General features: G+C 54.7%; 1 protein-coding gene across 3 annotated transcripts in view; it reads left to right on the forward strand.

Annotated features, from left to right (window-relative positions):
* The window catches only part of STARD13 (StAR related lipid transfer domain containing 13), a 225446-nt gene that overhangs the window by 66604 nt on the left and 147519 nt on the right, over positions 1-11323 (forward strand). The gene's annotated exons all lie outside the window — the stretch shown is intronic.

The raw sequence follows: 11323 nt of genomic DNA on the forward strand, positions 1-11323 counted from the left end.
CCACCTGGGTTGCTTTCTCAGTATGTGTAATCTGGAGCCTGCGGGTTAGAAGGTCACATTGGACGGATGGGGGTCTGGGAGCCCCGGAGAACGGTGGGGCTGTTGGTCTGTGGGACCCACTCGGAAACCCCGCTTTCACCGCCGCAGATGCTGCCCATGCAGTTCCCTTCCTTTTCCATCCCCTCATGTCCGAGGACAGGAAGAAGACCAGAGACAGCAGGGTGAGGGCCGGGCACGGTTCACAGGGGGGTGTGTCTGCTTTAAGTCATGTTACTGACATACCCCCAAACGAAATTTCATCTCAACTTCAGCCTCGTACTCAATGGCCTCTTTTCAAAAACCTGAGTGAACCTACGTGGGGTGTGAACGGATGGAGAAAGTTCTCCCAGAAGCCCCAGTTTGCTACAGCTCTCTGGGGCCCTCCAGGCTCACGGCAGCCCAGGGGATGCCAGGTGGGGATGCGGGGTTTCCTGTGTATTCCCGTCCCCTGTGTAAGCCGGTTTTGTGCATCCGGTGGCCTCTCACAGTCATCCCAGGGGAAGCTTTCCCGTGAGACCCCACTGAACTGTCGTGCGTGCGTGTGCTGGGGGAGGGCAGGTGGGGCTCAATGTCCGTGGGCTTTTCCGTGAGTTCGTGGGTTGTACTCTGCAGCTTCACCTTTTCGCCGGGGATGGAAGACAGCGTTAGATTTCCCAGGACTGGGGATGGGACTCTAGGGTCTATGATACGTTACACGCCAGACAATTCAGAAGGCAGCGTGTGCGTTTGGGAAGCCTCTTTTATCCCCTTCTTTTTCTGTCTTCTGGGCATGTGACATTTGGAAAGTTTAATCCAACCTAGGACGGATAGGCAAGAGAAGGGGATTAACACTTAAAAACTTGACAGCTCCTCACATCAAAAGGTTTTGCGGAGAAATGGATTCCAAACCCAAGGTTCTACCGGGATTCTGTCATCGTTGTCTTCATTCATTTTCTCTCCTCTCTGTGTAGAGAGGGGTCGGGTGGTCTCTGCGGACAGAGCTGCTGGCCGGAGACGCAGACGGGAGGGCCCGGGAAAGGCCTTCATCCCGGTTTCTTCCGAGCAGCTGCAGCCTGAGGTGCCGGCTGTGTGCGTGCTGGGCAAAGGCCGAGGTCAAAGTCGAGGTGCGCCTTCCCTGTTCAGCATCAATGGGGAGCAGCGTCGGTTTGCAGGCCAAGCTGTGCCGCCACAGGCCTGCTCAAATAAACTCGCATCGCCACCTAAACGGGCTCGTGTGCCAGGGGCAAGCCCACGTTGCAGAAGTGCAACGCACATCAGCCAGCACGCGCCAGCACGCACGCCAGAGACATGGAAACGGACAGGCCTCCCATCTTCTTCTTTTGACGATGCCATCTCTTGACCTTGACCTGCACCCTGAGCCAAGCCCAAAGGCTGACCTTGAGGATCTTGGGAAACGAGAGGATCAGGAGCCGTGGAGGGGAGGCCAGGCACAGAGGGGAGGGGCAGGTAAGGCGTGGTGCAGTTTCTCAAGACAGGGATTTGGGGAGCACACGCCCCTGGCAAGGGAGTCCCGACGCGAAAGGCTGCCTTCCCCAGCTAGGTGGCATCTAGAACCTACGATTGCCACTTGGGAGGAAAGGGAAAAGGAAAGAAGGAGCCTGGGAGTTTCTCCTTCGGGCAGAATGAGTTGTTTCTCTTTAATACATGCGCAGACTGAAGACGGAGCCTCAGCCTTTGTGGTCCAAAGCCTAGGAAACCCGAAGATAAACAGTAAAAGGCATTGAACTTTGGTCGATTAGATGTTCTTGTAGCTTTTATGTATATTTTATAAAGCACAACATGGACATTTCCTGCAGCATGGCAAGCACAACTTTCTCAAGAGAAAGAATAACCTTTTGTTGTGATAGGAACTGCCTATTCAGTGGTGGGTAAGTCCTGGGACCCTTTTTCTCCCGGCCATGGCATTACACACCTTTCAGGGATTAAAAGGATCTCACCCGTCTTCTCTCCTTTCACACAGACCTTGACGAGATTATCCACATGCATTTAAGGCATAATGTGGATACTGTCTCATCTGTGAGGTTGCTGTCCGCCTCCAGTGAGGCCGGGCCGGTGCCCTCCTGGGCCTCCTCACCTGCCCCAGCAGCCTGCGCTCTCTGAGCCTGCGTGTTCTCACGAGACACTGACCCTTTATAACTGAATGTTGCATTCCACAGCCTAAAAAAAGCCCCCTGGATGGATATAGTTCTTGCCAACTGAATAGTGCAATGAGTGATGAAATTTCAGGCTGGAAGGGATGGGACAGTGCAGTAACATTACGGTTGAAATGTACGGTTTCAGAGAACTTCCATTACATGATTTAACACTGAGAATGGAGGTGGGAGGGAGGTCTCTCCCACCCGTGTTTTACGGACAGGCCACGGAAATGCAGGCGGGGCGGGCCGGCTGCCCCGGAGGGCAGCTCATGAGGTCACTCGGCCCCTGAAGCCCGTGTGCTTCCTGACGCAGCCCGCGGCCTCCGAGAGGTTCATGCGCAGAGAGGAGAGGCTGTGGAGATTGTGTCTAGTGTGTTCAGTTTTATTCAGGGTTCTATTCTATTCTATTTTTGGAAAGTCCAGATATTAATGTCATTTAATGGATGCTCACATTCGTTCGGTGTCTTATTCTTCATAAACGTGGAGGAAGAAGAGCAAACAGTGCGAGTCCGGTGTCACCGGAGATGTGAATGTGACTCTCCCCTCCTGACCTCCTCTCCTCTCCCTCGGCCGGCTGTCAGCCTCGCCGGCCCGGCCTGGGCTTGGCACACGTGGCTGTGCACCCGCCTCCCTCCACGGCCTGCGTGATTTGGTCGGTGTCTCCTTGCTGGGCAGACCGCTCACGCTGCCCCCACGCCCCTGTCGTGAATCTGCCAGCCTCCCTTCCTCCCGCACAGAAGCTCTTTCTGGGCTCCCAGTCCGGCCCCCCCAACTCACCACCCTCTCGTGCCACTTCACACTTGGTAGCAGTTCAGAGAAGCAAAAAAAAGAAGGGGGGGGACCCGGGGGGAACCCTCCCAGCAGGCGTGATGGAGAGGAGGGAGGGGCTGGACTCGCTGTTACTCGGACGCTTCGGTATCAAAACTGCCGAGATGGACGTTCATGTTAAGAAAACGTACTACACTCTGGGACCCCGCACTGCGTGGAGCGTGCGTCCTGTGGTTCCCATCACGTTAAAGTGCTTGTCTAAGCTCAGCATTAGGTCCGCAGAGAGCAGTGCTCCCTGGAGGATCGCAGACTGGAGTAGTACGTGGTGAAGACCCCCGGGAGGGGCCATGTGACCGTCGTGAGGCCCTCGGTGGTCTTGCGCACGCCAGAGCCTGGGAGGCTGGAGCACGCTCGCCACGGGCCACCAGCAGGCACGCCGTGGGAGGAAATCGGTAATCCTGCAAGACGAGTCCTGTTTGGCCAGTACAAGTGGTTGAGCTTTAGAAAAGAAACAGATGAAGGGTCCTTGATAGGGTCCGGGTTGAAGTCCTTCGTCCTTCAAGAAAGGCGGTCCCCAGCTCCTCGGCGGGGAGGCACCGACCGACCGGGGCGGCCTCTGGTGCCGCCTGGTTGCTGCGGGCCTTTGCTTTGGAAGGTTCTCGGTGTCCCATCCCCAGTGTCCCTACTTCTGTGCAGCACGAAAGCAGGCCTTCGTCCTGAGATAACCTTCAAGGGAACGAGACAAGTATTTTGGAGCATCATCGCTTGTGCATTTGTTTCCTTTTTTTTAAATCATTTATTTAGTGCTGTCTTTTTTAAAAGATTTTATTTATTTTTATTTATTTTTTTAGAGAGGGGAGGGAGAAAGAGAGAGAGAGAGAGAGAGAGAGAGAGGGAGAGAAACATCAATGTGTGGTTGCTGGGGGCCGTGGCCTGCAACCCAGGCATGTGCCCTGACTGGGAATCGAACCTGCGACACTGGTTTGCAGCCTGTGCTCAATCCACTGAGTTACACCAGCCAGGGCTCATTTGTTTCCTTTTTGTTTTATTTTGCACCCCAAGACTCAGAGTATCCTGATGGAACAGGCAATATCTTTTGTAGAAGTCTCGGTATTGAGTAAGGCGGGTGATCTCCAGAGCCTCCACACCGAGGACTCCCCCCAGGTTCCTCCACTGTGCGGGCAGGAGATGGCCACAGATGGCCACTCCTCGGCCAGGCTGCCCCTGGAGGAGTCCTGAACGCAGGCGTGGCTCAGGCCCTCCGGACTCTACCCCTTCCCCCGGCATAACTGGCTTCCCAAATTTTTAAAGCACAGCTTTCTCTATCCTTGTGTTTCTGGATAATAAATGGTGTTTGCATTAAAGAAAAAAAAATAAAGAAGTGCAAATGTGCGTGCTGACAGATGCATTTTCGACGCTTTAGAAATATGTGCCACACACTCTGTTGTTGAGTCTGTTCCTGGGAGTCAACGGCGACGGAGTCTCCTGCTCGGTTTTCTCCGTGAATCCTGGACGACTCATCTCTCTCTGCAGGACGGTTTTCCTTGGAACCGTCGAGGAAAGGAGCAGCTCATCAGCAGCTCATCGGGAACTGGCTCACTCCAGAGCCGCAGGCATAGCCGCTGTAGCCGGAGACGGCCGGGAATCGATCGCTCTCCCTTTAAACGCTGTCGGTGGGGTGGGCTCTGCTGGGTCTCCCGAGGCTAGTGCGGCTGCACGGTGCCATGGGGTGTAGGGCCCCTGTCCCCCGACACGTGGTCTCTCTGTGCTGAGGACCAAGGCACCCCACGCCGGACCGGAATGAGGGCCGTCCGCCCCGACACTCCGGTAGAGCATGATTTCTGTGGTAAAACCGCGCGATAAAGAAGCACCATGCTTGCTCTCTTACCGGCAACTGTTTAAAATCTTTGATCGGAAATGAAAAACGTGTGGCCGCGTGTCACCGAGAAGATTCACCTTTTCATGGGGTCCCCCCATGAAAAGCGCAGACAGGGCCCGCCTCCATGGCCCCAGTGGAGGGGGCATGTGCCCCCTGCGAGCTGCATCAGAAGCTCCCTTGCTGGTGCTCGTCCCCACGCGGGTGACAAGACCTGCCTGCCGCGCTGCACCCCCCCCGTGCTTCCTCGAGGCAGGGTATTGTCATTGTCACTCGTGTGTCTCCACCACGCAGGGAGGGTCTGCGTCTGTCGTTTCTTTGCACCCAGCACTCATCATGGCTGGTGACCCAAAGGAGATCCTTGCTGATAATAGGTAAACACTTCCTGAGGCAGTGACTATCCGCATCGGCAAATCGTGTAAAATCAATGTGGATGTAACGGGACCTTCCCTGCTGGTTTGCGCTCCATTCTACGGGGCGAATTTCACATTCTTGGTTTGGAAGTCGTGCGTCTGCTCCGCCAGCCCCTGTGGAGCCCGCAGCGGGGACGCCCCACCTAACCCTCATTCTGCCCCCCGGCCGGTGCTCGAGAGCTCTCTTGAACCCACCGAAGGCGTCCTCTGTCCGTCCTTGGAGGGCTTAGTGACTGGCACACAGTAGGTGCTCATTGAAGGTCCGGTGCAGGGATGGGGAAACCAACCTACCTGATGCCTGTCGATCTCACGGCCAAAGCTCGGGGCTATCCTCGCTCCTCAGTGTAGCGGCGAGATCTTTTCGGCCTCCCGGGCTGTCCTTCCCCGGCTTTCTGAGCAGTCGAGGTCAGAGTTCTCCGTGTCTGACTGCCGTGTCAGATCCCGAAGGCAGGCGCTAACTGCATGGACCCCGCTCACTCTTGTATTCTGTGCTGATCACGTGCAGGAGATCAGTCAACAGTTGCTGAATGAATTAAGTTTTTAATGTTTCCATTTTAGTCTTTGGAGAAGCGATCCTAAAAGTAAATCAGTAGTGCCCTGGCCGGTGTAGCTTGGTGCTTGGAGCGTCACCCCGTAGACAAAAGTTTGCAGGTTTGATACCTGGTCAGGGCACATCCCCAGCTACGGGTCCCATCCCCGGTTCGGGGCACGTGCAGGAGGCAACTGGTCAGTGTTTCTCTCTCACATCGATGTCTCTCTGTCTCTCCCTCTAAAATCAATGAACGCATCCTCAGGGGAAGACTTTTTAAAAAAGTAAAATGAGTAGCCATGGTAGAAAACACAAAATCAAAGACAAATATAAAAACTATTTTAGGGGACTCACCTGTGGTTAGGATCATGGTCTGTTGTGGCGGTGATATATTTTTATAAATAAAATGTATAAAATATGGGTAACAGTTGGGGTAGCTCTTGAATAGACAGGTAGCGTTTCAAGAGGCACAGGTGTCTAGGAGGGCATTTACTTCTACTTTAAAAAAAATAATAAAACTCAGTCTTCAAAGTCACAGAATTCTTTGACTTAGAGATGTGGGGTTTAAAAATCATAAAGAATTCTGCCCTGGCTGGCGTAGCTCAGTGGATTGAGCACGGGCTGAGAACCAAAGTGTCCCAGGTTCGATTCCCAGTCAGGGTACATGCCTGGGTTGCAGGCCATAACCCCCAGCAACCGCACATTGATGTCTGTCTGTCTGTCTGTCTCTCTCTCTCTCCCCCCCTTCCCTCCCTAAAAATAAATAAATAAATAAATAAAATCTTTAAAAAAAATCATAAAGAATTCTTATCTTTGTGTCTGCAGGGGAAATCAAATATTTTTAAGCTGTTTTTATCACATGGAACATTAATAAAATATTTTTAAGACTTTAAAGGGAGAGAGACTTCGGAATGTCATTACACAAAATTGATGTCAAGCCCTAAAACACACTGGAATATTTTGTGCCAGTAACAGCCTTTAGCTGTTCTTTAGAACTAAAGGCCATCTGAGTCAATAAGATCTTTAAGAAAAACAATTTTACTTTCGGTGATAAATCCTATTTAAATACGATGTGCGTAAGGTAGAAATCGTCAGAACAGTGCCTAAGACGTTCCCCTAGCCAGGGAAGACAGCCGTGGCTCAGGAGCCAATCAGACACCTGGGAGTGGAAGGCTTGCAGCGGGTGCTGTGCCTGCAGGCAGCAGATTCCACAACCCGCGAGAGTCTGCAAACTCACTTTTCCTGGTGACGAAGGAGAGGGTTGCATTCAAACCGAACCTCCAGAACTGTCATATGCACCAATCCCCTCAGAGCTTATGAAAGTGCAGATTCTGATTGGGTGGGTCTGGGGGAGTGGGGGCGGGGACCTGAGACTCTGCATTTCCGGCAAGCTTCCAGGCGACTGCCGGAGCTGCGGCTGCTGACCCCACTCTGGGCAACAGAGACTGGAAATCTTTTGAGGCCTCCTGCTGCCCAGGGTCCTAGGTACGCTGTGCGCCCTGCAGGGGTGTCTCACCCGCCACCCGCGGGCCACAGGCGGCCGAGGATGGCTGTGAATGCGGCCCACCACAAAATCGTAAGCTTACTTAAACCTTTTTCATTTGCCCATCGGTTTGCATTGTTAGCATTTGTGTATTTAACATGGGGACCAAGACAACTCTTCTTCCAGTGTGGCCCAGAGACGCCAAAAGGTTGGACACCCCTGGGGCTTCTAACATGAAAACTTCATCGCACAGAACGATGGTTTAACTAAGATCACTGTGTAAGTCCTCGTCCTTGAAAGTGTGCCCTGCTGACCGTGGCTTTATCGCGTCGACTTAGAGGAATTCTGTCCCTGGATCTCTGTGGCGCATGGAATACTCTTGCTCTTCATCCCCGCCCCGACAAGGATCAGAACGCAGCCGTAGGCAAACACCAGTGTCTCAGAATGTGCCTGGTTGGAATTTAGACTCTTGGAGGACTTTGGCCGGCAGTTATCGCATCATCTGTCAATCAAAATTACTAATAATTTATTGCGTCCTGCTCCGGGCCAGAGTCTCTGTGCTACGGAGACAGCCCAGTGCAAGGCGGTGCGCCTGGCCTGTGTGGTGCAGATAAGAGGGGAGTCGAGGTCGGAACCTGCGCCTCGCTGGCTCCCGTGGGTGGCCCTCTCTTCTGCCCTACACCGCTTGTCTGCGGGAGGGTACGACGGCGTTCGGAGGAAGGTGCAAAGACGTGTGTGGCTCATCGTGGGCGTCAAGAGGCTTTTAGCAAGAGCAGCGAGAAAGGACACCAGGCCACTCCCAGTGACGTGCCCAGCGACCACTGCAGAAACACGTCTCGGAAGAACGGAGCGGGGAGCAGGCCATGGGTGGGAGGAGGCCACAGGTGGGAGGAGGCCACAGGTGGGAGGAGACCTGGAGAGGCTTCCCCTCCAGCAGGGGCCGCTGAGGCGGCTCTTGGGAAACGGGTGGGAGCTGCAGAAGCAGAGAAGGGAGCGTCTTCAGCAGCGGGCGCAGGGGGGGAGCTCCCTCCTTCCAAACGTGAGCCGTGCCAAGACTTTTACAGGCGGCCAGGAGGGCGTCCACCATGGCCAGCCTCTGATGCCGGGCTGAAGAATGTGGGTTTCATCCTTCCGTCAGGGGTGGGTGGGGCCCCGGCGTTTGCAGAACCATGCTTCAGAACTGCAGCCCCCAGCCTTTTTGGCACCAGGGGCTGATTTTGTGGAAGGCAGTTTTCCCATGGACGGGGGGAGGGGTGGGGGTGGACACGGGGTGGTGGAGCTCAGGCGGTACTGCCCGTGAAGCTCCGCTCGCTCACCCCGCTGCTCACCTCCTGCCGTGCGTGGCCCGGGGGGTGGGGACCCCGGCTTTAGAAGATCACTCTGGCCGCTAGATCCGTGAGAAGCTGCAGTGGGAGAGTCAGGAGACAGGAGTCTATCTAGATGGCCGGTGTCCTCACCTGTAAAACCAGGGAGGAAGTCACTACTGCCCAGGGCTGTTTTGACAACTAGAGGAGGGAGATATGCATGCAAGGCTCTCAGCACGGTGCGTGGCTCGGAGTGTCAGCAAGTGTGCACCGTTGTCACCGCAGGACCCTGGGCGTGGGCGTGAGCGAGCCGGCAGCCCGCACTGGTTTCCGCTTCCCCGGACTGAAGTCGGCTGTTCCCCTACACGGCCTCTCGGGGCGGTGCCAGGCGCGCGGCAGGTCCCTGCTGTGAAGTGGCATCTCAGTGTCGTCATCCTCCTCTTCCACCTGCGTCATCCTCCTCTCGAACCTGAACTGTCGTCGGGGCAGCACAAGGACTTTCCTCTGGCTTGTTGGTGCTCGTATGGACCCGTCCTGCCCCAGTTGTTCCAGGAGGAGCCTTCTGCTTCCGAGCACGGTTTCTGCTTGTAGGCACGAGCACACAAGAAGCGTTACACTTCTGAGAGCAATTTAGAAACGAATGCACGAGTTCAGGTTTTTTAAGAAAAAGAGCCTGGGGGTGGAAATGCCCTGCGGAAGAACGTGACTGGGAGTGACACTCGATATGTATCCACTGCTTGGAGTTTTCCTGGGTTTGCCCTGCTCCAGTACCAGAGCCTCACCACTCCACGGTCAGGGGCCCACTGCACACCTCTAATCGGAGCGGGGTCCAGCCCAGAAGGGGAGAGAGAGAGGAGATGCACGGGGTGGGCCTGCGCTTCATCTCACTGAGCAGTCAGGGCCCCTTGTGCAATGCACTTTGTTTTGTCACGTGCAGAGTGACCATGCCGTTCATCTTACCTCCCTCTCCCCCGGCACTCCCTCCTACCGACGAGTGTCACCCGCTCCTGTGTGCCAGGCACCGGGACAAGTGCCGCACAGTAACGAGCAGGAACACACGTGGTCCCTGCCTTCACAGACGGACATGAATCACATATCCATCCATCCCACCCCCCAATATCGTAACGCAGGTGTGCCCGGCTGCCAGGGCCATGCACCTGGCTCTGCGGGGAGCTCCGGGAGACAGGGGCGGGGAGGCGTCCTTCCTCAAGGAGAGCTGAGCAGTGGCCGGTCACGCCGCTCTGCGGGGAGTGGGTGTCCTCGCCCAGGGAGAGGGACCTGCCTGTCTCACGGCCTCAGAAAGGGGCCCGTGTCTCTGGGACCCAGAGAGCCAGGAGGAGGCTGTGATTGGGGAGACGGCCAGAGGACGCTGGGGCACAACCAGAGAGGGACTGTGGGCCCTTCGAAAGGATTGTTGTAAAGACTTGTTTTCATCTTTAACAATGAGAAAACGCTGAACAAACGGAAGGTAATTTCATTAGCATCGTGAGTAGCGTCCTCTTGAATTACACTAAGAGAATGGTACCAGATGTCCTTGTGTACCTTAAAAGGAGCACTTATTCTTCTCAAGGAGTCAGGGGGCAAAGTCCGGCTGTGCCCCGGGTCATAAAATACTCCCTGGAGAAAAGTCTAGGCGTCTGCCTCTTCGACACAGAGTCCTAACCCGGTGGTCGGGAGAGGGCCTTCCGTCCTCGGGAGCTTTCTGCGACATGTCTGACATGGGTGACGCACCGGAACTGAGCTGCTGGGTGCAAGACCCCCCCAGCTGCTGAAGCCACCTGCTCTGTCTGTGCGCTCGGAATGTGCTCGAAACCTCCCACTCCCGTTTTGGGTCACAACCTGTCAGGTGAGGATGGGGCGGTTGGAAGGAGGGGTCTCCTCACCTTGCAACGTGCCACCTGCTTCGTGCACAAAATCCGATGGGAGGTCACAGAGCTGCATGAGGCCTGAGCTCTGTGCTATAGGTGACGAAACTGAGGTGCCAAAAAGGACAGGTTTTCCCTTGTCCAAGCTCCCGTAGTTCACAAGCAGCAGGGCCAGACTTCGGATAAAAGTTGACCCGACTCCAAACCCACCAATGTTCTAGAACTGTACTTTAGAGACACTTAAAAATACTTTCAGAATTACAGTATCTTTCGAAAATCTGACGAAATTGAAGAAACCTATGCCCTAGAGAGGCGAAAACACGCACCGAATTTTGCAACCAGCCCAGAGTCCAGGTGGCCAGCAGCTCGCGCAAGTGAGCACGCCCGTGCCTGTAAGGTCGCTGGCCAGAACACCACCTTCCTGAGGACAGGTGAGTCTGCTCCATCCATCAATGCCTTCCCAGCCCCAGGAACACTGCCCAGCATCGAGCAGGAGTGGAAAAAAAATCGTCATTGGATAAACGTGACTCAAATGCTGGGGCCGCTCACGTGACTGGGGGGGCAGGGAGGAGGGGGATAAAAAGTGTGGTGTGGAGGGGCTGGCTCTGGACACAGTCCACGGGAACGACGGAATGACTTCCCAGCTCTGGCCGCAGGGCACTCGGGTACCCCTCGAGGGACCTGCTAGGTCCAGATTTGCAAAATTATGAGCCGCTGGTTTTCTTTTGCTTTGTAACTTCAAAGTCACTTTCTCTTCCTCAACCCTCAGAATAGGGTTATGTCTTTAATGGTTTCTTTTGAAGTTAGAATTTGAAGCACAGTAGTAAAAATAGAACGTCTGAGTAAATGTCCAGGAAGTATTTGGATAAAGAAAGTATATAGACCACTCTGTCCACATACGTCTTGGTGTC

Source organism: Phyllostomus discolor, chromosome 11 (genome assembly GCF_004126475.2).
Source record: "Phyllostomus discolor isolate MPI-MPIP mPhyDis1 chromosome 11, mPhyDis1.pri.v3, whole genome shotgun sequence".
Lineage (NCBI taxonomy): Eukaryota > Metazoa > Chordata > Mammalia > Chiroptera > Phyllostomidae > Phyllostomus > Phyllostomus discolor.